General features: G+C 41.5%; 1 protein-coding gene across 4 annotated transcripts in view; it reads right to left on the bottom strand.

Moving 5' to 3' along the window:
- The window catches only part of EXD3 (exonuclease 3'-5' domain containing 3), a 517,417-nt gene that overhangs the window by 473,820 nt on the left and 19,658 nt on the right, over nt 1–23,939 (bottom strand). For all 4 annotated transcript variants that reach the window (XM_077476832.1, XM_077476824.1, XM_077476841.1 and 1 more), the window contains exon 2: nt 19,748–19,805. The gene's annotated coding sequence lies outside the window, so the exon portion shown is untranslated. The remainder of the gene's footprint in view (nt 1–19,747; nt 19,806–23,939) is intronic.

The raw sequence follows: 23,939 nt of genomic DNA, 5'->3' as shown, positions 1-23,939 counted from the left end.
TTTAGCCGCATCGGTTGTTATGCCTGGATAGCCAATCGCCTGCTGCAAAAAACGGTACCGGGATGATGCCTGCAGGTGCGGGCATCATCCCGGTATAACCCCTGGAAGCCGAGTACGCAGATCTGCGTACGCTCGGCGGGAAAGGGTTAATGGGACGGCTGGTGATGCGGCAGTGACACAACAAGGTGAGGGACGTGGTGGCAGCAGGTAATGGATCTGAAAATGACAGGTGCTCTTTAAATGTAAGGACTTATTCTTGTTGGTAGTTAGAATCTTTAATATTTTTCAAACAAAATGAAGGTTTCCTATTTAGAATAATAAGCCATCAGGTTAGTAAACCAGCAATATCAGAACCGATTTAATCATACAGTTTGTAGTGTACATAGATTTGCAAAACAATGGGATAACGGAATATCCCTGAACTTTGTTTTATCTCATGGTACTGTAAAATTGTGCGAATGCATCAATGCAGTGCATGTTATCTAAGCTTGCAGAGCTTGGATTCATTGAATGAGTTTACTAATAATGTAAATATTGCAGAATATAAGGCCTCATGCTACATAACTAAGCTCCATTTCATGCTGAATAAACAAAACTACTAAGGTGTCTTAAATAGAAAAATGTAAAGAAAGAAAGAAAAAAAACAAAAATCAGGATTTAAAGAAAAGAAATCAGATTTGAATAAAAAAATAAAAATAAAAAAATAAAAAAAAGATTTTTATTTTTAAATATCATTAATTTATATCCACCCTGGTTAAAATATAAAATAGGGGGACCCTGTTATGGTCCTAGGCCTAGGCTACTACCTCTCTGATGGTGACAAAGGAAGCGCTCGCCAGACAATAAAATTATTGAGTCAACCATAGATGGTTTGAATCTTGGGCAGGGACCAACCGATCCATCGATGGGCAGGCTGATTATACCCAAATCAATCCATTGATCAAATTTGGGTACAACCAGCATGTCCGATCCATCAATCCACTTGGGTACAACCAGCCTGATGGATTATAGCAATGATTGTGTTCTCCCGGCTCGGAAGGCTCCCTACGGCCTCCCACTGGAAGAGCACAATACACAGTCTGTGTTGATGGTGGAAATCGAGCAATAATTTATGGCCTGCTTTGAGTACTGAGGAGCACCTGGTAAAAAAAAAAAAAAAAAAAGTACATCTAACTTGAAGGACTTATTCACTTATAAATATTTAAAGCTGGTCTCCATGTTTCTTGTCACTTTAAATAGTTTGCTTGGACCAAATTAACTATTTCCTTCACCAAATGCTTCATTGGTTATAAGCACTGTATGTACTGCATGTAGCTTCCACTACATACAGTACACAAAGCTGTGTTCTAGCTGTGAGATAGAGACTTCCCCCCTCACACCAGGAACAAAATAAGCCTTAGTGGTGCTCAGCCATTCATAGGCAGCTTTGTCCTCTGACTAGCTGAGGTGAAGAGTTCGGCTGATGATGTCAGTCTCTCTGACTCGGCCAGAGGAAACTTTTTATTTATTTACAGAATTCAAATCTGCAGATGGATGGCTGAGCAACACTCAGACTGATTCTTATTTTGTTCCAGGTGTGAGAGGGGGAGTCTGTCTCACAGCCAAAACCCAGCACCAGTGGCGTCGCTAGGGGGTGGCTTTTGGGGCTATAGCCCCAAATCTGGGGACCATAGCCCCGAGTATCTGCAGGGGTCCCCAAGGGGAGGCTCTCTGGGATCCCTGATGTAAGTGGGGGGCTCTCTGGGGATATATACACACACACACACACACTTATATTACTGTATATACATGTGTATGCCCGCCCAAGGAATCCCCAGATCTTTTGTAGCCCTACCAACTCCCCTGCCCAGCACTGTACTGCATGTAGCAGAAGCTGCACATACTGCTAGAGCCAGTGTAGCACCCTAGTGAAGGGAAGAATTCATTTGGAGAAGTTTGGTCCAAAATAATAATTTAAAGTGACAGGAAACATGGAGATTGGCTTTATTGGGTAGAGCGCAACAAATAGATACAATGCGTTTTAAGGTGAGAAGCCTTCCACTTCTTCAGGGTTTGAGCAGTCAATGTTAACAAAATGCACTAGGGGACCTGCGTATAACTCGATGAAGACTAACGTCTCCTGAACACAAGTGATTATTGGACAGGAAGTGCAGTGAAATCTCACATGGGGGGACACAGACAGTTATAAAAGCCAGATGCTCAAATATTTTCCTAATCTATCCCAATAAAAAAAATAAAAAAAAAGTATTTTAGCTGGGGTTGGACTTTAATGGTTTATTGTGTACATGATGATCTAGTCTGTTTCTATTTCTCCTCAAAATACCATAATCTCTATATTCTCACTCCCCATCACAAATTGGAGACAGCAACATGAGAGAAAAACACATCTGACAAATCATAATTGTCTCCGTCGCCAGAAAAATAGTTTCCTTTTGAGCTATCACTTCCCAAAAGGCAGAGATATGAGCAATCCCCTCCTCTAATAATAAATTTCATGCAGATGAAACATATTAAACTCTGCAATGCTGCCATGTCACATTCCAGCCGCATAAGCAACAAAGAAACAATCTGACAATAATAAGGTTGAAGAAAGAGTTCATTCCAAAGACAATGTGGAAATTAACCCAGGTCACCACAGTAAATAATCTCATATGCTTGTCAGCGACTGACGCTAAATTTTAAGTGCTCTGTTCTAATTAAAGTGAAACTTTAGAACACATTGAGAGATTATATCATTTCCAATTAGAAGTGTAATGCTAACACATTTATTTCTGAAAACATCCCTTGTGTGCACAGTTTAACCTACTCCCCGCCCCAAATTCATGGTAAATGGTACTCATTCAGGCGATTGGTGGCCATTGGAAAACAAGAGCCTGGTAAGGTTCTGAATTCTTAAGCCTCCTCCTCCACTCAGCTGATTGGACAATAAAGAAGCTGGTCATCACTGTGATCTCACTTTCCGTGAACATGTTAAGGACAGAGCCAGTGTTCTATCAAGGAATGCCTCAGATTGGTTTGTGCATGTGCAGTACCAAACGTCACCCCAGCTGATAGGTTGATCAGCTAGCATGACATCAACAGAGCAGATGCGCACATCATCTGAGGCATTATCCGGTGCTATGTAAACAGCAGGCAAACGTAGTTGTCAGATTGAGCCTCGCTGTGTGTCTTGCAACACGCCCTTAGACACAGGCAAAGCCCGCCATTTAACACACCAAACCAGCCCTGCAACACAGACAAAACCCGCCCTTCAGCACATGGAAAACTTGCCCAGCAACAGTGAGGTAGCATCTGACAAGTACATTCTCCCTCCGCTGCATGCATAGCTTTGGATACTGGATGAATACTGTCTCCGATCTAAAAATGCCTCTGATGATCTGCGCATGCACTGTGTTGACATCACGCCAGCTGGTCTAGATATCAGCTTGAGTGACGTTTGGTACTGTGCATGCGCAGATCCATTGGGGGCATTTTTGGACTGAGTGCATTTCTTGATAGAACACAGGCATAGAATAATTGGAGACGCTCCAAACGACTTTGTGCCAGAAGGTTTGAGGCTTGTCTATATGCTGTTTGACGTATTTTAAGTGGGATACTTTGAGGCATTTGCGTAGTAATGGCTTTCTTCTGGTGACTCGACCATGCAGCCCATCTTGCTTCAAGTGCATCCTTATTGTGCATTTTGAAACAGCCACAACACATGTTTTCAGAGAGTTCTGCATTTCACCTGAAGTTATTTGTGGGTTTTTCTTTGTATCCTGAACAATTTTCCTCGCAGTTGTGGCTGAAATTTTAGTTGGTCTACCTGACCGTGGTTTAGTTTCAACAGAACCCGTCATTTTCCATTTCCTTATTAGAGTTAGAAAACTGCCGATTGGCATTCTCAATTCCTTGGATATCTTTTTATATCCCTTGCCTGTTTTATACAGTTAAACTAACTTTTCCCGCAGATCCTTTGACAATTCTTTTGCTTTCCCCATGACTTAGAATCCAGAAAAGTCAGTGCAGCACTGGACGAAAGATGCAAGGGTCTGTCAGGAGTCCAGAAACACATTGACCTTTTATACACACACACACTCACTACAAGCAAACAGATCACAGGTGAGGACGGTTACCTTTAATAGCCATATTGTCTGAAAAATGGTCAAGAAATCATAAAATTCTGCCAGGGTATGTAAACTTATGAGCACAACTGTATATCCAAGTACTGGGGAGATGAAAGGGGGGGGGGGGTCAGTTTCAATAGTCCACTAACCAAGCATTTTCTACAGAGAATGTTTACTGAATGTCAGAATCAATGCTTTATAAAATATACTCAGTGTTGTCACCCAACTGCAGAAAGTACCTGAATAAAAAATTCATGGCAGGATCACCAGGTATTACGGTGCCTAAGTGGTTAGCATTTACACCTAGCAATACTAGGGTTGACGGTTCAAATTCAACCATGACATCACTACATGGGTTTTCTTCCGGGAACTCCGATTTCCTCCCACACTCCAAAGACACGCTGGTAGGTTAATTGGCTGCTAAGTTGGCTCAAGTATATGTATGTATAAATGTGAGTTAGGGACTTTAGAATTATAAGTTCTTTGAGGGCAGGGACTGATATGAATGCATAATATATATTTAAAGCACTGCATAAATTGACGGAGCTATACAAGTACCTGTAAATAATAAAATTATTTTTATGAGGGCTGCAGATTTAAAAATACTGAAAATTACTTATTAAATGGTACTAATATGTTAAAGTACATATGAGATTTTAGTACGTTTTTACTAAATGCTAAAATGTTTTTAATATCTACACAGCTGGATTTGCATTGAGTTCAAACTGCAAGTGATTGTAAAGGGTCACCTTGTAAAACAACCCATTCAGTTTAAAATAGAAATGAAAGGCAAAACATTTGTTACATAGTCAGGTTGAAAAAAGACAGTTCAACCAAAAAAAAAAAAAAATAAATAATATCAAACAATCCCATATACCCACCGTTGATCCAGAGGAAGGAGAAAAACCCCAGCAAAGCATGATCCAATTTGCAACAGGAGAGGAAAAAACTCCTTCCTGATCCCCCGAGAGGCAAATCGGATTTTCCCTGGATCAACTTTACCTATAAAATGTTAGTACCCAGTAATATTGTGTGCATTTAGGAAATAATCCAGGCCTTTCTTAAAAGCAATCCACTGAGCTGGCCAGAACCACTTCTGCAGAGAGTCTATTCCACATTTTCACAGCTCTTACTGTGAAGAAACCTTTCCGTATTTGGAGATGAAATCTCTTTTCCTCTATGCGTAAAGAGTGCCCCCTTGTCCTCTGTGTTGACCAAAAAGTGAACACCACCATCAAGTTCACTATATAGACCCCTTATATATTTGTACATGTTGATCATATCCCCCTCAATCTCCTCTTCTCAAGGGAGAATAAATTAATTTCCTCTAATCGTTCCTCATATCTGAGCTCCTCCATGCCTCTTATCAGTTTGATCGCCCGTCTCTGCACTTTCTCCAGTTCCCCGATATCCCCTTTGGAAACTGGTGCCCAAAACAGAACTGCATATTCCAGATGAGGTCTTACTAATGATTTGAACAGGGGCAAAATGATATCTCTCTCTCTGGAGTCCATACCTCTCTCAATACAAGAAAGGACTTTACTCGCTTTGGAAACCGCAGCTGGGCATTGCATGCTATTATTGAGCTTATCATTACCAAAACCCCCAGATTCTTCTCCACTATGGATTCCCCCAATTGTACTCCCCCTAGCATGTATGATGCATGCATATTCTTAGCCCCCAAGTGCATAACTTTATATTTATAAACCTTAAAGTGGTTGTATACTCAATTTTTTAACTTTTGCCTACAGGAAAGCCTATAATAAGGCTTACCTGTAGGTAAAAAAAAAATATCTCCTAAACCTGTACGGGGATTCTCGGCCTGAAAATCTGGCAGTGGCCGACCGGCCGGAATGAAATCTCCCGCGCGCATGCGTGGGAGTGACGATATCGCGGCTCCGGCCACTCACAGCGCCGGAGCCGCGATACCCGGAAGAAACGCCGAGGGAGCATGTCAGCTCCCTCGGTGTGGATCAGGCCAGATGTCGGGGCCTCGTTCTAAGGTAAGTTTTTTTTATAATGAGCTAGTATGCGGTGCATACTAGCTCATTATGCCTTTTGCTTTGCAGGTTTAAAAAAAAATAATAATTTGCGGGTTTACTACCGCTTTAACCCTCATCTGCCACATAGTCGCCCAATTAGAGAGAGCATTGAGGTTGGCTTGTAAATTGGAGACATCCTGTAAGGACATTATTCCACTGCATAGCTTGGTGTCATCTGCAAAGACTGAAATATTTTTAATCCCCAGACCCAATATCATTTACAAAAAAGGTATTAAAAAGTAAGGGTCCCAACACTGAACCTTGGGGTACACCACTGATAACCTTAGACCATTCAGAGTAAGAATCATTAACCACTACGCTCTGAATTCTGTCTTTTAGCCAGTTTTCTATCCATTTACAAACTGATATTTCCAAACCTGTAGACTTTACCTTACACATGAGCCGTGTATGCGGAACTGTATTGAACGCTTTTGCAAAATCCAAGTATACCACATCCACCACCACCCCTCTGTCCAAGGTTTTATTTACCACCTCATAAAAAGAAATCAGATTTGTCTGACAACTTCTGTCTTTCATGAATCCATGCTGTCTGTTGCTTAAAATATTTTTTTTCCAGCAAGAACTCATCTATGTGGTCTTTTATTAATCCCTCCAGTATCTTCCCGACTATAGAAGTTAAACTAACAGATCTATTAGGTACTTGGTAAAGACTTATCCCTTTTTAAATATAGGCACCACATCAGCCCTGCGCCAATCCAGTGGTACTATTCCTGTCATTAATGAGTCCTTAAAAATGACATACAATGGCTTTGAAATTGCAGAGCTCAATTCTTTTAGGATCCGTGGGTGGATGCCATCTGGTCCAGGTACTTTATCCACCTTTATTCTGTCTAAATATTTCTGGACCATATCAATTGTGAGCCATTGTGGATAATTTGGGGCCCTGTCAATACCATCCCTATTATGGACTTGAGCTCCTCCATGCTCCTTTGTATACACAGAACTGAAGAATGTATTTAAAACATTTTATAAAAAACATTTTTGTTTAGATATAAGAAAAAATTGAAAAAACACACATTATAAATACCCTTTTTTAAAAGTGATCACATCCACGCTGCTTTCTGCTGCATAAGAGCTGGGGGAGGAGAAGAAGCAGTACACTGATGTTCCCAGTGAATGGTTGTGCAGCGGGAGCATGTCAGGGCAAGCCTGATCATTGGAGCAGAGTACATTGAGTTCCTAGCATAGCTAGAGAACTGATCAGATGTGCTCTCCTGTTTAGTGTGGTCAGTTTTTGATAGGAAAGCAGAGGGACTGGCAGGAACACCAGGGATTTCACACAAAAGGAAGCAATATAAAGAACAAGATACTTTCTCATATAAGTACACATATCCGGAATAGGAAGTGTTGAGGTAACAAAACACTTTAAAAGTAATTTGTACACATCTATAAATCTTACTTCTAGGGGCTGCATTTTACTGCTATTACTTAAGGGACGTACACACAGGCAGAATATTGGGCAGCATTCAGCCCATGTGTACAGCAGCCAGTCTGTTCAGCTGCCTTCTGTCAAAGGGGCATGACCAAAAAAGGTCTGCTGACCGGCACCCGATCAGCGCTCTTACCCAATGGCTGCTAGAACTGACCAGTGTGTTCTGGCAGGGGGGCCATCCCCCTGTCAGAACGCAATAGCATAGCGGGGGAAGTCGCTGTACTAACATTGGATAGTTAGTACAGCTGCTCCTCTCAAGCTCTTCAGTTTTATTTTTTCACTCAGCCCGCTGGGCTAGAAAAAAATAAATAAAATGTATATAGTATGTACCAGGCTTTAGTCACCCACATCAACAATTGCATAGCAACTATGCAGCACTAATAAGCAGTGAACAGAGCCTAGTGGCCATATATGGCCACTTTGATTTACATAGAGACTAGACCTCCAAAACAGATTCATAGGATTAATTTATTCAGGCACTTCAATTTATATATCCAAACATGATTAAAAAAAAAAAAAAGAAAGAAAGACTAAAGTAGTACCAACCAATTATTAACCATGCCATCTGAAACGCACCTTACAATTGTAAAAAAAAGAAAAAAAAAAAAACCCGGGTACGTGGATAGATTTGATCCAGACAGAATTTAAACCTAGTGTTCACAAATCAATGGCATACTACAGTTTTCTCCCACAGATCCCCAGATGGGATGATAACCCATCACTTTGAAACATTTTATGTCTTGCAGTGATAATTTAGGGCTTGCTCCATGCCTGGATTTTCTACATTCTCTAACTGCTGCAGACACACAGAGCAAAAGGGATACCTGCAGATGACAGTGGCCACGCTTTGATGGTAATAGTGTGTGCGCTCACAACATTTATCTCTGCTTTGTGCCAGAGGTTATACAAGACCCTTACAACAGGAGTTCTCCTAGCCCCGCCATAGATGTCACTGGTTGACATATTGGCTTAAAGGAAAAAAAAATACATGTAGTTCTTGATAAATTCCTATAGAGAATCCACCAGAGGGACTAGAATTAAGTAATCCTGTGCTCCGGGCCCTCTAGTGGCCGTTTGAGAGGAATACATGTAGAATCACTAAGGGTACTTGCACACAGTACTGATGTTTGACCATTAGTATTCTTGGGCGATATTTCAGGCGTTTATTTTGCACCTATTTGCACGTACCTGTGTACGTGCATAAAAAAAAACTTTTACCTCCCACAATGCAATATTTAAATCGAGGAATGTATTGTATGTGCATATACATGTATTTGCGCACGTAAAATACTGATCAGCAAGTCCGATTTTTTTACTGATCAGCAGAAGTTCACTTGCCTGTGTATGGGTACATTAAAAACAACGGTCTGCATTTACATCAGTTAAAAAAAAGGGCAGCAGTGTGTTTAGGCAGCAGTGTGCTGCAGATGACAAAAATGAATACTAGCCAAGTTCTCAGTCACAGATGACCTACTCATTGTACCCAACTGTATTTGCTAACAAGATTCATGATGGTTTTGGTATCGGCAACAAAGACTCTAGGTAGGTACTGATGCAAAAATAAAAATAAAATAAATGAGATAGATAGAGATATATACATACACAATCTCACAAAAGTGAGAACACCCCTCACATTTTTGTAAATATTTTATATCTTCTCATGTGAAAACACTAAAGAAATTACACTTTGCTACAAAGTAGTGAGTGCACATCTTATACAACAGTGTAAATTGGGTGTCCCCTCAAAATAACTCAATACACAGCCATTAATGTCCAAACCGCTGGCAACAAAAGGGAGTACACCTCTAAATTAAAATGTCCAAATTGGTACCAATTAGCCATTTTCCCTCCCCAGTGTCAAGCAAATCAGTTGTGTTACAAGGTCCCAGGTGTGAATAGGGAGCAGGTGTGTTCAAATTGGTGTTATCACTCTCACCCTGGTCACTGGAAGTTCTACATGGCACCTCATGGCAAAGAACTCTGTGGATCTGAAAAAAAGAATCGTTGCTCTACATAAAGATGGCCTAGACTATAGGAAGATTGCCAAGACTCTGAAAATGAGCTGCAGCACAGTGGCCAAGACCATACAGCGGTTTAACAGGACAGGTTCCACTCAGAACAGGCATCGCTGTGGTCGATCAAAGAAGTTGAGTGCACATGCTCAGCGTCATATCCAGAGGTTGTCTTTGGGAAATAGATGTATGTGTGCTGTCAGCATTGCTGCAGAGGTTGAAGGGGTGGGGGGGTCAGCTTGCCAATGCTCAGACCATACTCTGTACACTGCATCAAATTGGTCTGCATGGCTGTCGTCCCAGAAGGAAGCCTCTTCTAAAGATGATGCACAAGAAAGCCTGCAAACAGTTTGCTGAAGACAAGCAGACTAAGGACATGGATTACTGGAACCATGTCCTGTGGTCTGATGAGACCAAGATAAATGTATTTGGTTCAGATGGTGTCAAGCGTGTGTGGCGGCAACCAAGTGAGGATTATAAAGACAAGTGTGACTTGCCTACAGTCAAGAATGGTGGTGGGAGTGTCATGGTCTGGGGCTGCATGAGTGCTGCCGGCACTGGGGAGCTACAGTTCATTGAGGGAACCATGAATGCCAACATGTACTGTGACATACTGAAGCAGAGCATGATCTCCTCCCCTCAGAGACTGGGCCGCAGGGCAGTATTCCAACATGATAATGACCCAAAATACACCTTCAAGACAACCACTGCCTTGCTAAAGAAGCTGAGGGTAAAGGTGATGGACTGGCCAAGCATGTCTCCTGACCTAAAACCTATTAAGCATCTTTCAGGCATCCTCAAACGGAAGGTGGAGGAGCGCAGGGTCTCTAACATCCACCAGCTGTCGTCACGGAGGAGTGGAAGAGAGGACTCCAGTGGCAACTTGTGAAGCTCTGGTGAACTCTATGCCCAAGAGGGTTAAAGCAGTGCTGGAAAATAATGGTTGCCACACAAAATATTGACACTTTGGGCCCAATTTGCACATTTTCACTTAGGGGTGTACTCACTTTTGTTGCCAGCGGTTTAGACATTTAATGGCTGTGTTGAGTTATTTTGAGGGGACAGCAAATTTACACTGTTATACAAGCTGTACACTCACTACTTTACATCGTAGCAAAGTGCCATTTCTTCAGTGTTGTCACATGAAAAGATAGAATAGAATAAAATAATTACAAAAATGTGAGGGGATACACACAGGATGATCTCAAATTGAACCATTTTTATTTATTTGGCCCCTTTCATAAGGACCGACCGATCGGGTCTACCCGTGTCAGGTTTTTTTTTTTTGGTGGTTCTGATCGGACCATTCATCGCGCTCTATATGGAGTGGCAAGAGTCAACGGACAGGTGTCCGATCATATACGCTAAAAACCGATGGATAGGGATCTGCTCCCCATTCATCTAGTGGATCAGAACAGATGACAGTCAAATGAAAATTGATAGGCAGTCCGTATCTATCCAACAGCCCATAGAGGACAGTGGACTGTGTCTGTGTCCACTCTGCATCAGCACAATGTACATGAACCTGTCATCCGTCTGCTCAGCGGGGATCAGCGGAGAGATCCCTGCTGAGCAGGCCTGCATAAAATCGACAGCACTATAAATTAAAAAGAGGCCTTACTTCTAGTGCTGTCGATTCATGCAGCACTTTACATATATATTGTAACCGGAGGAAATCCATGCAGGCTCAGGAAGAACATACAAACTCCAAGCAGGTAATGTAGTGGTTGGGATTTGAACCCACAACCCTAGTGCTGCTAACAGAAGTACTAACCAATTAGCCATTGTGTTTAATAGAATTCATCTACGATTGGTTCTACCAATTTGTATGTAATCTGAATGTATTGTTAAAATAGACTACGTTGGTTGTCTAGTTATTTACCAATAACAGATGAAAATCTGATGGTGCGTGTTGCTATGCTGCAAAATAAGTTTAAGCTCTATAACCATGGACAAAAGATAAATAGTTCACCCTAGGCCATCAATGCTGTAACATAAGTGAAAGGCAGATGTATCAAGTTGTCCTATCGAGAACTTGAGACCTCCAAACAGTGACAGTTTGGAATACTCTGCTGCCATCTAATGGTGAAATTAAAGACCACCTCTGGTCTAAAAAAAAACAAAGAAAAGACAAATTGTTTTATAAGAAAACTATAGTGTAAAACAGCGTTTCTCAACCTTATTTTTAATCAAGGCACCCTTTAACCACTTCAGCCCCGGACCAATTAACAGCCTAAGGACCAGAGGTCTTTTTACAATTTCGCACTGCTTTAACTGGTAATTGCGCGGTCATGCAATGTTGTACCCAAACGAAATTCCCACAAATAGAGCTTTCTTTTGGTGGTATTTGATTGCCTCTGCGATTTTTATTTTTTGTGATATAAATGGAAAAAGACCAAAAATTTTGACAAAAATATATATTTTCTACTTTTTGTTATAAGACAAATCGAATAAACTAAATTTTAGTCATACATTTAGGGCAAAATGTATTCAGCCACATGTCTTTAGTAAAAAAAAAAAAGTCAATAAGCGTATATTTTTTGGTTTGCGCAAAAGTTATAGCGTCTACAAAGTACATTTTCTGGAATTTACACAGCTTTTAATTTATGACTGCCTATCTCATTTCTTGAGGTGCTAAAATGGCAGGGCAGTACAAACCCCCCCCCCAAATGACCCAAAAAAAAAAAAAAAAAAGTTTACAAAAAGTTGTCACTAAATGATTATTGCTCGCACATGCCATAGTTATATGTGGAATTGCACCCCAAAATATATTTTGCTGCTTCTCCTGAGTACGGGGATACCACATATGTGGGACTTTTTGGGAGTCTAGCCGCGTACGGCCCACCCCAAAAACAATCACTGCCTTCAGGATTTCTAAGGGTGCAAATTTTTGATTTCACTCCTCACTACCTATCACAGTTTCGAAGGCCATAAAATGCCAAAATAACACAAAACCCCCCCAAATGACCCCATTTTGGAAAGTAGACACCCCAAACTATTTACTGAGAGGCATGTTGAGTCCATTAAATATTTTATATTTTGCCACAAGTTGCAGGAATATTAAAATTTTTTTTTTTTTGCACAAAGTTGTCACTAAATGATATATTGCTCACACATGCTATGGGCATAAGTCAAATTACACCCCAAAATAAATTCTGCTGCTTCTCCCGAGTACGGGGATCCCACATGTGGGGGACTTTTTGGGAGCCTGGCCACGTACTGGACCCCGAAAACCAAGCACTGCCTTCCGGATTTAAATATAAAACGCTACCAAAAAAAACTGTTAGCGATCGCAGGGATCAGGCCTGACTCTGCAATTGCTGTAGTTATGTGTTTAGTGTTTTGTAAGTGACAGTGATCGATCGATACTGCACTTGGGTGGGCTGGGCGGAGGGGCAAAACGCAGGTGCCAGCAGGTATCTGGGCTGATCCCGCTAACAATGCGTTTTTTTGGAACCCTAAACTGTTGGGGACGCTAGTATAGATCTGATCAGATCAGATATTGATCTGTTCAGATTCTATACCACTACGGGAGGTTTATGCTTTGCGTGTGGGTGTTAGCAGTACTGGCACTAACCTAGCGCTTCCTGGGGCGACGCAGACCCTGACCCTAAAACCTAATCACCGCCGGGTGATCAGGGGGTTAAACCTTTATTGGGTAATAAATGGTGGGTGCCCTGATGCTATAAAAAGCAAACTAACCAGAGACACCCGTAACACTTATACGGTGATCACTGGTGAAAGGGTTAACTAGGGGCAATCAGGGGGTTCAAATTTTTATTAGGTAGTAATATGGGGGTCCCTGGCGCTATATAAAAACCTGACAGGGAACATAAATAACTAACTGGCTAACCAGCGTCACCAGTCACACTTATACTGTGATCGCTGGTGAAAGGGTTAACTAGGGGCAATCAGGGGGTTAAAACCATTATTGGGTAGTATATGGGGGTACCTAGCGCTATAAAAACCTGGCGGTGAACCTAAAAAAAAAATAACTAGCTACCTAGCGACACTAATGCAGCGATCAGAAAAATGATCGCTTAGTGACACTGGCAAAAGGGGGTGAAAGGGTTAACTAGGGGCAATCAGGGGGTTAAAACCATTATTGGGTAGTATATGGGGGTACCTAGTGCTATAAAAACCTGGCGGTGAACCTAAAAAAAAATAACTAGCTACCTAGCGACACTAATGCAGCGATCAGAAAAACGATCGCTTAGTGACACTGGCAAAAAGGGGGTGAAAGGGTTAACTCTAGGGGCAATCAGGGGGTTAAACCTTTATTGGGGGGTGGTAGGGGGCTACCCTGGACCTAACACTAACTGCCCTGACACTTTTTACTTTTACAACTGACACTGAATGCAGTGATCAGAAAATAAATGATCACTGCAATCAGTGACACTGCGACTGGGGGGGGTTGTGTGCCTGTGTGTGCCTACATGTCAGTGTAGTGTTGGTGCACACTTACTTTTAGTCTTCTCCTCGTAGTCCGGTCAAAAAGACCGCCCCGAGGAGAATGACATCACTTCCTCCCTGCCTGTGTATACAATACACAGTGGGAGGAAGCTTCTCATTCGTCAGGAGCGATCGAGAGGGGATGGCCAGAAACCAACGGCCATCCCCTCATCCCGGATCGCTCCTGAAGCGAAACGGACCGCCGCATCCAGCGGGAGGGGGTCCGATCGGACCCCCCATCCGCTGGAAGGCAAGCACGTACATGTACATGCTTGTGCCTGTACATGCCATTGTGACGACGTACAATGGCATGCGGCGGTCGTTAAGTGGTTAAAAGTCACGTAAGATTTTAAGTGCGTTAAGGTGCACTGCAACCCATCCAAAATGAACGTTCTGCCTTAATGCAATGTGCGTTAATGTGCCTGCAGTAATGCATACCAAGGATGTGAAGTGGCACTTATGAACAGAGCTATTTTGCATTTACAACCATCAATTTAACTTACATTAAGTGCCTGTTCACACCACAAAAACATCCTCCAGATCCATTCTGGATGCGTTTCTGTATGCACATTTTTTAACGATCTCTTTTGCTGCCTTTTACTGCATTCCAGTTCTGTGCAGGAAAAAAAGCAGCATGGTGTACTTTTTTCTGGAACTGAAAATAACTGAACTGGAATGCACTGCACTGGTAAGAATAATGCCATTGGAACCCATATAACCTACTTTCCATCCGTTATTGATATAGAAAAGAAAAGCACTGCATATGGTGTGAATGGGCTCTTACTGGAATCCTGTTTTTCTTTTACCTTTTGTCAAGTTCTTCAGCACTCCATTTCCAGAAGGGCAGGACTCATGCACTCTGCAAGGTCCTACACAAGCAAATGACTTCCTAATAGCGCATGTGACCCGAGCTGTACAGGGGGACTGACCCCAACCAGCAGCATGTGCTAATTCTTACACACCACTCAGATTTGGCCCACCTCAGGAGCCAGTGTGCAGGTAAGGATCAGCCGCCTGCCTTTGTTCTCATGCTAAAGAATACGTAAACCCAACATTTCATATTCCTGATATGTGCCTGCTGTACCATGTATGAAAAAGTATCCTGATATCTTTGTATTGCTTCCTTTATGTGAAATCCAAGGTGTTCATGCTCGACCCTCTGCTTTCCTGTTAAAAGCTGACCACACCAAGCAGGAGAAGACACTGTAGTCAGTTCTCTAGCTATGCTGGGAACTAAAACTGCGCTCCTCCAATGATTAGACCTGTCCTGATCACATACCACATACAGTGCCTTGCAAAAGTATATATCTTCTTGGCTTTTTACCTATTTTGTTACAGAACAGCCTTTAGTTGAATGTTTTTTTTATCTGAATTATATGTGATGAATCAGAACACAATAGTCTAAGTGGGTGAAGTAAAATTAGAAAAATAAATACATAAAACTATTTTTCAGAAATCAAAAACTGATAATTGGCATGTGCATATGTATTCACCCCCCTTTGTTATGAAGCCCATAAAAAGCTCTGGTGCAACCAATTACCTTCAAAAGTCACATAATTAGCAAAATGATGTCTACCTGTGTGCAATCTAAGTGTCACACGATCTGTCATTACATATACACACCTTTTTGAAGGGCCCCAGAGGCTGAAACACCTAAGCAAGAGGCACCACTAACCAAACACTGCCATAAAGACCAAGGAACTCTCCAAACAACAAGTAAGGGACAATATTGTTGAGAAGTACAAGTTAGGGTATAAAAAAATAAAATAAAAATATTACGCATAAATACATACACACACACACACACACATACATACACACACACACACACACACACACACACACATACACACATACATACACACACACACACATATATATATTTTAATTCAAAACTATGATGATCCCTAGGAACACCATCAAATCTATCATAACCAAATGGAAAGAACATGGCCCAACAGCAAACCTGCCAACAGATGGCAGCACACCAAAACTCATGAACAAGTCAAGGAGAGCATTAATCATAGAGGCCGCACAGAGATCTAAGGTAACCCTGGAGGAGCTGCAAAGTTCCACAGTAGAGACTGGAGTATCTGTAAGATTACTTTCAGCAAAAAACAAAAATGGCATGTTTTGAGTTTGTGAAAAGGCATGTGGGAGACTCCCAAAATGTATGGAGGAAGGTGCTCTGGTCTGATGAGACTAAAATTGATTTTTGTTGGCCAAAGAAAACGCGCTATGTCTGGTGCAAACCAAAACACATCACATCACCCAAAGAACACCATCCCCACAGCGAAACATGGCGGTGGCAGCATCATGCTGTGGGGATGTTTTTCAGCAGTCGGGACTGGGAAACTGGTCAGAGATGAGGGAAAGATGGACGATGCTAAAAACAGGGATATTCTTAAGCAAAACCTGTACCACTCTATGTGTGATTTGAGGCTAGGACGGAGGACCACCTTCCAGCAGGACCATCACCCCAAACACACTGCTAAAGCAACACTTGAGTGGTTTAAGGGGAAACACGTAAATGTGTTGGAACGGCCTAGTCAAAGCCCAGACATCAATCCAATAGAAAAGAGCTGGATCGGTTTTGCAAGGAGGAATGGGCAAAAATCCCAGTGGTAAGATGTGGCAAGTTTATAGCGACTTATCCAAAGCGACTTGGAGCTGCGATACCCGCAAAAGGTGGCTCTACAAAGTATTCACTGATGTATACTCATCTCTCACTCTCCCTATAGTCCTTTTCAGATCATTCTGCTTAGGAATACCTTTGGAATTAACATGGTTGTATACCCATCTTTTTTTACTTTGACCTACAGGTAAGCCTATAATAAGGGTTACCTGTAGGTAAAAGGAATATCTCCTAAACCCGTTCATGTGCTCTGAATTTCCCGGCTGACGCCGGACCTTGCCGGAAAGAAGTCTCCCACGCACTGAGTGGCCGGAGCCGCAATATACCTGGAAGACACGCAGAAGGAAAATGTCAGCTCCCTCGTCGTGGACCGAGATCACCTGCCGACGCCTCATTCTAAGGTATTTCATAATGAGCTAGCATGCAGTGCATACTAGCTCATTATGCCTTTTGCCTTACAGGTTTAAAAAAAAAAAAAAATAATAATAATCTGCGGGTTTACTACCACTTTAATTTACCATTCTGCCAGGTACGTCTGCTTCATCCACCATGGTTTTTCATTATACAGATCATCACCTCCTTCATGCTTTCAATAGAAATATATTCCTTTCATTGAACAGGCTTACTTTTATGTCACGCGATTTATTTATTTTTTTTTTGTAACAGCAAATTTTGTAGGAGTCTGCTTGCCTCACTGCAACCAACTACATTTCTAGAAGTAAAAACATTTATATTGTTTTGGCCAGATCATATCCAGCCACACGCCAGCTAATGTATTTTTTGTTACTTTTTGTTACATGGTGATTTTTGAGATTTTTCAGTCTCTTCTTATCTTGTGTCTCACTGGGAAGCCAGCGGCATCTTTGAATGACCATGAACTGTCTATACACATAGACAGTGGTTTTTAGTCTGAAATGTGGCTTCCTTTTATTTTATATAGTTAAGCCATATTAAATTTTTATGTGTGTTATTTTAAACTTTTTCTCCAGCCCTGATGAAGGGGAATTGTGTGGCCCCCAAAACACATTAGTCACCAGTTACCCTGCTTGTTAAAATAAAGACACTGAACTTAATTGTGCCCTCTCCTTGACCTAATACACTTGGATTTTTCAACTTAGGTGAAAGCCCTCTTCTGGGGATCTCAGTTTTGTGTGGCAAGCTGCACAATGCAGGCCAGTTGGATTAATCCTCATTTTGGTCGCCTTTAAAAACTACTATCGCTTGGCATTTTATAAAATCCTGCTAAGGCCTGATCTTTATGCGATTTCAGATGCAACTTGGGTCAATCTGAATCACATAACAATGGAAATAACATTGCTTCCAATATCAATGCAGCTCAGCTATGATGGGACTTTTAGAAAGGGTCCTCTGCCACTTGTGATTTGGCCCCATACAATATGCAAACCACATGTCCAAAACGCAACCAATGTCACACTACATAATCGCACTGAAAATCAAGTCAAAATTGCAACACAGTGTTGTGAACCAAACCTAAATCTACAATGACTGTACTGGTAAATATAAAACAGATTAAAGCTGGACATTTGTAGTATATACCCTTTAATTTTAAAGCTAACCTCACTAGCTCTACATACTTGCCTTACCTCTGCTCTCACACACACCATATGGCTACCTGGTGCGAGGGAACGTTAGACCTGTGTAAGCCTCAAGTCATGACTTTCTCCCTGCCCCATGTGATAGTGCAGGCCCGAGGAGCAAATCACTAATGCTGTCACATATGTGGGAAGGAGTTGCATGCTCCCCATACCCAAAGTATCATCATCTGAGCTCAGCAAGGGAAAGTGGAGAGAAAAAAAAAAAAAAAAAAGGGAGAATGTGTTAATGGTCCCCCTCTATAGTTACATAGTAGGCGAGGTTGAAAAAAGACACAAGTCCAACGTATGTGTATGATTATATGTCAGTTTTACATTGTACCCCTGTATGTTGTGGTCGTTCAGGTGCTTATCTAATAGTTTTTTTAAATTATTGATGCTCCCCGCTGAGACCACCACCTGTGGAAGAGAATTCCACATCCTAACCGATCTTGGGGTTAAAGAACCCTCTACGCAGTTTAAGGTTAACCCGATTTAATCCCAATTTTAGTGAATGGCCACGTGTCTTATTAAATTTCCTTTAGCGGAAAAGTTTTATCCCTATTGTGGGGTCAACAGTGTGGTATTTGTATACTGAAATCATATCCCCTCAAGCGTCTCTTCTCCAGAAAGAATACGTTCAGTGCTTGCAACCTTTCCTAATAACTAATATCCTCCAGACCCTTTATTAGATTAGTGTGTACTTGTCTCAAGAACAGGAAGTGTAATTTGTGTCTGCTGTTTCATGTCTCTGCTATCAGCATGAATCACTTCTAAACTTGTTTTCCTGACACCAAGAAAAAAAAAGGTAACAGGGAAGGCAGCTGGGGAGGGGGGGGGGGGTGGGTGAGTCCACATCCTCCAATCAGCTGTCAGAGCTCTCCTCACTGAGCTCTGCAGAGTGTAATTTCACCCCTTCAACACCTTTTTTGACAACTCAGACAAGCTTTGTAAATTCTGGACCTTGAATGCATGTAGAGAAGGGAAAACGGCATATTAACCAGGTACAAATAATGTAGGAGGATTTGTTTCACACCTGTGTATCACCTGAGGCCAGTTACTTCACTGGGTATATGTACAGGTTTACAACCACTTTCAATACAGCTACAAGGTTTCCTCAATATTAACAGTTACTGACCGCTTTCGTGTGTTTACAGGAATAGTACATTTCTGCTGTTAACCATAGCAAACAGTCAGCTTTGTGCTTGGGTATCCTGTTCATGCCACAACCAACACAGTGGGTGGGTTGCTGTGTGTATGTAAAAATGTGGACATAGATTTAAAAAAAAAGGTAAACAAAGTCTTTTGATGTAACAATGCAAAAGCACCGCCCCTATACAACAGACATGAGCCCGCCCCTATATAAGCATGTGGGCTGGTATTAGCAAGCCCTAAGCACAAATCTTCACATACTGTGGATAACTCTAGCAGCTGAATATACAGATATCACCGTACCTCTATTTCTGTGACGCACAAAAATTCCCAGAATCCTTCTGTGAAGCAGGTTCAAGTTCTGAAAAACAAACCAGCAATAAAACATAAGTATCTTGTAAATACAGATGTCATACAAGATAGTACCAAAAGGCCATGAGGAAGAAAAAAAATATATAAAAATAAATAAATAAAAGATGTTGTAACTATATTACAATTAGACAGGTATGTTATTTGATTTAGTTTATGACTTTTCACAGACAAAAGGACCTACCCAAAGGGTGCAGTTCACATGGAGGTTTATGGCCCCTGTAGACAGGCAAGACAACAAGGCGAACATCTGTTTTATTCTAAACGCTACAAGATCTTTAACTACTTCAATACCAGGCACTTATTGCTGTCGCTGTTTAAATGACAAATTGTGTGGTCATGCTACACTGTACCCAAACAGAATTTTTATCATTTTTATTCCCCACAAATAGAGATTTCTTTTGGTGGTATTTGATCACCTCTGTGTTATTAATTTTTTTTTGCTTAAAAAAAAATAAAAAAATAAGTTTTTCTTTTGTCTCCGTTATAAAATTTTGTAAATAAGTATGTTTTCTTCTTCACTGATGGGCACTGATAAGGCAGCACCGATGGGTACTCATGGGTGGCACTGATGGATAGTTATGGGTGGCACTGATAGGCGGCACTGCTGGACCCTGATAGATGGCATTGGGGATGAACACTGATTGGCAGCTGCCTGGCCACTGACTGGCATTTCCCTGGTGGTCCAGTGTGGTGGCAATCGCTGGTGGTCCTAGGTCTGAGGTGGGGTTGCACAATCAGCACAGACCCCCCCACCGTCAGGAGAGCAGCCGATCGGCTCTCCTCTACTCGCGTCTGTCAGACGTAAGTGAGAAAAAGGCGATCAACGGCTCTTCCTGTTTACATCATGATCAGCCGTGATTGGACACAGCTGATCATGTGGTAAAGAGCCTCTCTCAGAGTAGCGTCTGACTGACACACCACACCGATCGGCACAATGCATGCCCCCACGGGTGAGCGAGAGCGGTCATTCTGGAAGGCCGTCATATGACGTCATCCCAGAACGAGAGCCGCGCCGCTCAGCCGTCATTTAACAGCCGGTGGGCGGGAAGTGGTTAAAGCAAATAATTTTAATAACATATGGATAAACGTGAAATTAATCATGAGGGGAATCTTTGCAAAGAATACCCTATCACAGGCAAGGAACATAAGAACCAGCATTTTGCTTGCACATGATTGGATGATGGAAGTCAGCAGAGCTCCCCTCATTTACCAAGCTCTGGAGCAACTTCACTTTTAAAGCATACAGTCGATTTGCCTTTAGTAATTCAACCCCCTAGTGTCTGTGCGTACCCCGCTCAATGCATCACCCGGTTGACAGCCCAGCTTGCACATAACAGAACTGGTGAAGATGCTTCTACATCGTAAAATTGTAGATTTTCCTAGAGCAGAATATAAAATGGATAAAGTCGGTATGGTTTTATTGTGTCCCCCCCCCCCCCCCCCCCTTCATTCTTGTCCAGTGTCCAGTGACAGCTTTCCCCAATGCAAGCCGAAACCACAATAAAAAGAGAGGCACTAACCCTTCCTCATCCTATACAAAAAAGCTCAGGCTAGAGCTCCACTTTAAACCCAGGTCTGTCATATTTGCTTGTCAGAGGTACAGGTTGGAAAATCCTGGTGTCTGAGGGCAGGTAGACCTAAGGCTGGCCATACATGTTCAATTTCCTTGTACAATTTTCCTTTAGATTTACTAAAAACCATATATAAATATGGAGGTCAAAACTAAACATTTTCAATTGTATCCAATTAGGCAGGCCCTTGCACTACATAGTTAAAAGGTAAATTAAGGAAAATTAAAAAATTGTACAGAAAATTGTATAACGTATGGCCAGCCTGACACTGAGCATTAGGCCTCATGCAAACAGGGTGTTTAAAAAACAAAAACACACAAGACACCTTAGTTAGACTTACAGGTAACAGCATTTCTATAAGTCTTTCAGGACAGCACCTGGAGTGAGCGTAGCTCCACTAACTTTCCCAGGAAAGCCTGCAGTCAGTTTCTTTAAAGACTGGTCACTTCCATCATGGCCTCAGTTGTTTATAGAAGTACCTCCAGCCATACTGAAATTAGATAAGCAGAACATGGCAATAACGCCACATTTTATATCACAATTAGGGTGGGTCATCGGTGCTGTCCTGAAAGACATGTAGAAATACCGTTACCAGTAAAATGGTTTTCTCACCTCATCTTTCAGGACAGCACCTGGAGATGATAAGAGAGTACTTACTCTAGGGTGGGACCACCGCCTACAGGACTTTCCTGCGGAACAATTGCTCTGATGCTGAGAGCAAGTCCAACCTGCAGTGGTGGGTAAAGGTGGAAAAACTCGTCCACTTAGCCCTCTTGTAGATTCGTCCCTGGTGAAGCCTCCACTCGTTCCGCCCAGGAAGTTGGCACTGCCAGGGTTGAATGGGCCACTACCCCTGCGGGAGGATCTACCACTGAAGCATTATAGGCTTCATTGATGGCCATTCGCAGCTATCTTATGGTGTTCTTAGAGGCACTGTACCCTTTACACAGACCTTAGAACAATACGAACAAAGAATTTGATCTTATGAATAGGGTTGCAACTAACGATTATTTTCATAATTGATTAGTTGGCTGATTATTGTTTCGATTAATCGGTTAATAACCTTATAAAAAAAAATTAAAAAAAAAAAGTGGGTCAAATTGACGTTCATTTTCAACCACAGTGACGGGAAAATTTAGAAATAATAGAAAACTTCTTAGTCAAAGGAATTTTCAGACAATGTATGTGGTTTTTTGTTCAGATATTACATTCATTTTAAAAACAAGTGAAAATTTCAAACAAAATTCTTTCATTCAGCGAATGTACACAGATTTTTTTGTCTGAATATTCTCATCCAAAAATTGATCTGTGTGGCCAGCATAAGGCTCAGTGCACACCTATGCAGTTTGCTTTTGATCTGTTTCTGCAGTGCCTTTTGCTGTGCGTTTTGATTTATGCGCACGTGATTTTACTGCAATTTGCATTTTTGCATCTTTTTGGGGCAGATTAAAAAACACAAATTGCTGCAAAAATGCATTACATGCTTTTCTACAGCTTCTCCGTTGAAGTATATTGAACCAATAAAGCACAATTTTGCGTTAAAAGTCCCTGACCCTTTCAGATGTGAACGTGTCCTATAGGAAACCATGTAAATGAACTGTAGCGCATTTCTGCAAAAAGCACCAATAAACATATAGATGTGAACCAGATCTAACACGTTTAGTAACATAATGGGGTTAAAAAAACAAAAATTAGCCCTTTATAGTAGAAAAAGCAGATACTCACAAGGGATTCATTTACTGTAGAACAGTGATAGTAATATTTACAGTAGTGATTATTTGCTCTTTTTGTACTATAAAGGGCTCATTTTAGTTTTTTTTAACCCATTATGTTACTGGCCGACTAATCGATTATGAAAATAGTAATCGATTAATTTCATAATCGATTAATCGATTAGTTGTTTCAGCCCTACTTATGAATTCTCTTGTGACATCTTCTTACATCCTGGCTATGAAAAGATTTTTCCTTAGTGCCCAATGGTGTTGGGCAAAAGGTTGGAAGAACTATTTCCTGCGACCTGTAAAATACTACTGAAACCTTTGGTAGAAAACCAGTGTCAGTTCTTAGCACTATCCAATCTGGAAAGAGAGAAAAAAAAAAAATGGTTCAATTATAGACAGGGCTTGCAGTTCCCTCACCCTCCTAGATGATGCAACCGCCACTAATAATGCTAATTTTAGCGACCAAAATGTAATTGTTGCTTCCTCCGGAGGTTCAAAGGGTTTTTTCCATCAAACCCTGCAATACCACCGATAAATACCACTTGGGGAAAGATTTAAATGGTACTGGACTAGCTCTGGCCAATGCCTTAAAAAAATATATATATAAATAAATAAAAAGCGGCCACCAAAAAAAAGCGGTCTCCATTCCCTCATGAAGAAATTCTAGAACAGAAATAACTTCAGTTGTACACCAGGAATTGAAATATTGGCCCTAGTGACCTTTTTCCTGCTATTTAGTAGGGTTGAGACTAATTTGTTGGACCAGCCCTTTCTCTTTAGGATTTGCTCCTCAGTAACCAAGCTGTCAATCTGAGATGCTCAACAATGGGA

The sequence above is a fragment of the Lithobates pipiens genome, unplaced genomic scaffold (assembly GCF_037356315.1).
Source record: "Lithobates pipiens isolate NorthernLeopardFrog02 unplaced genomic scaffold, aLitPip1_a1.2 Scaffold_1, whole genome shotgun sequence".
NCBI classification, from domain to species: Eukaryota; Metazoa; Chordata; class Amphibia; order Anura; family Ranidae; genus Lithobates; species Lithobates pipiens.
This window is presented reverse-complemented; position numbering and strand designations above follow the sequence as displayed.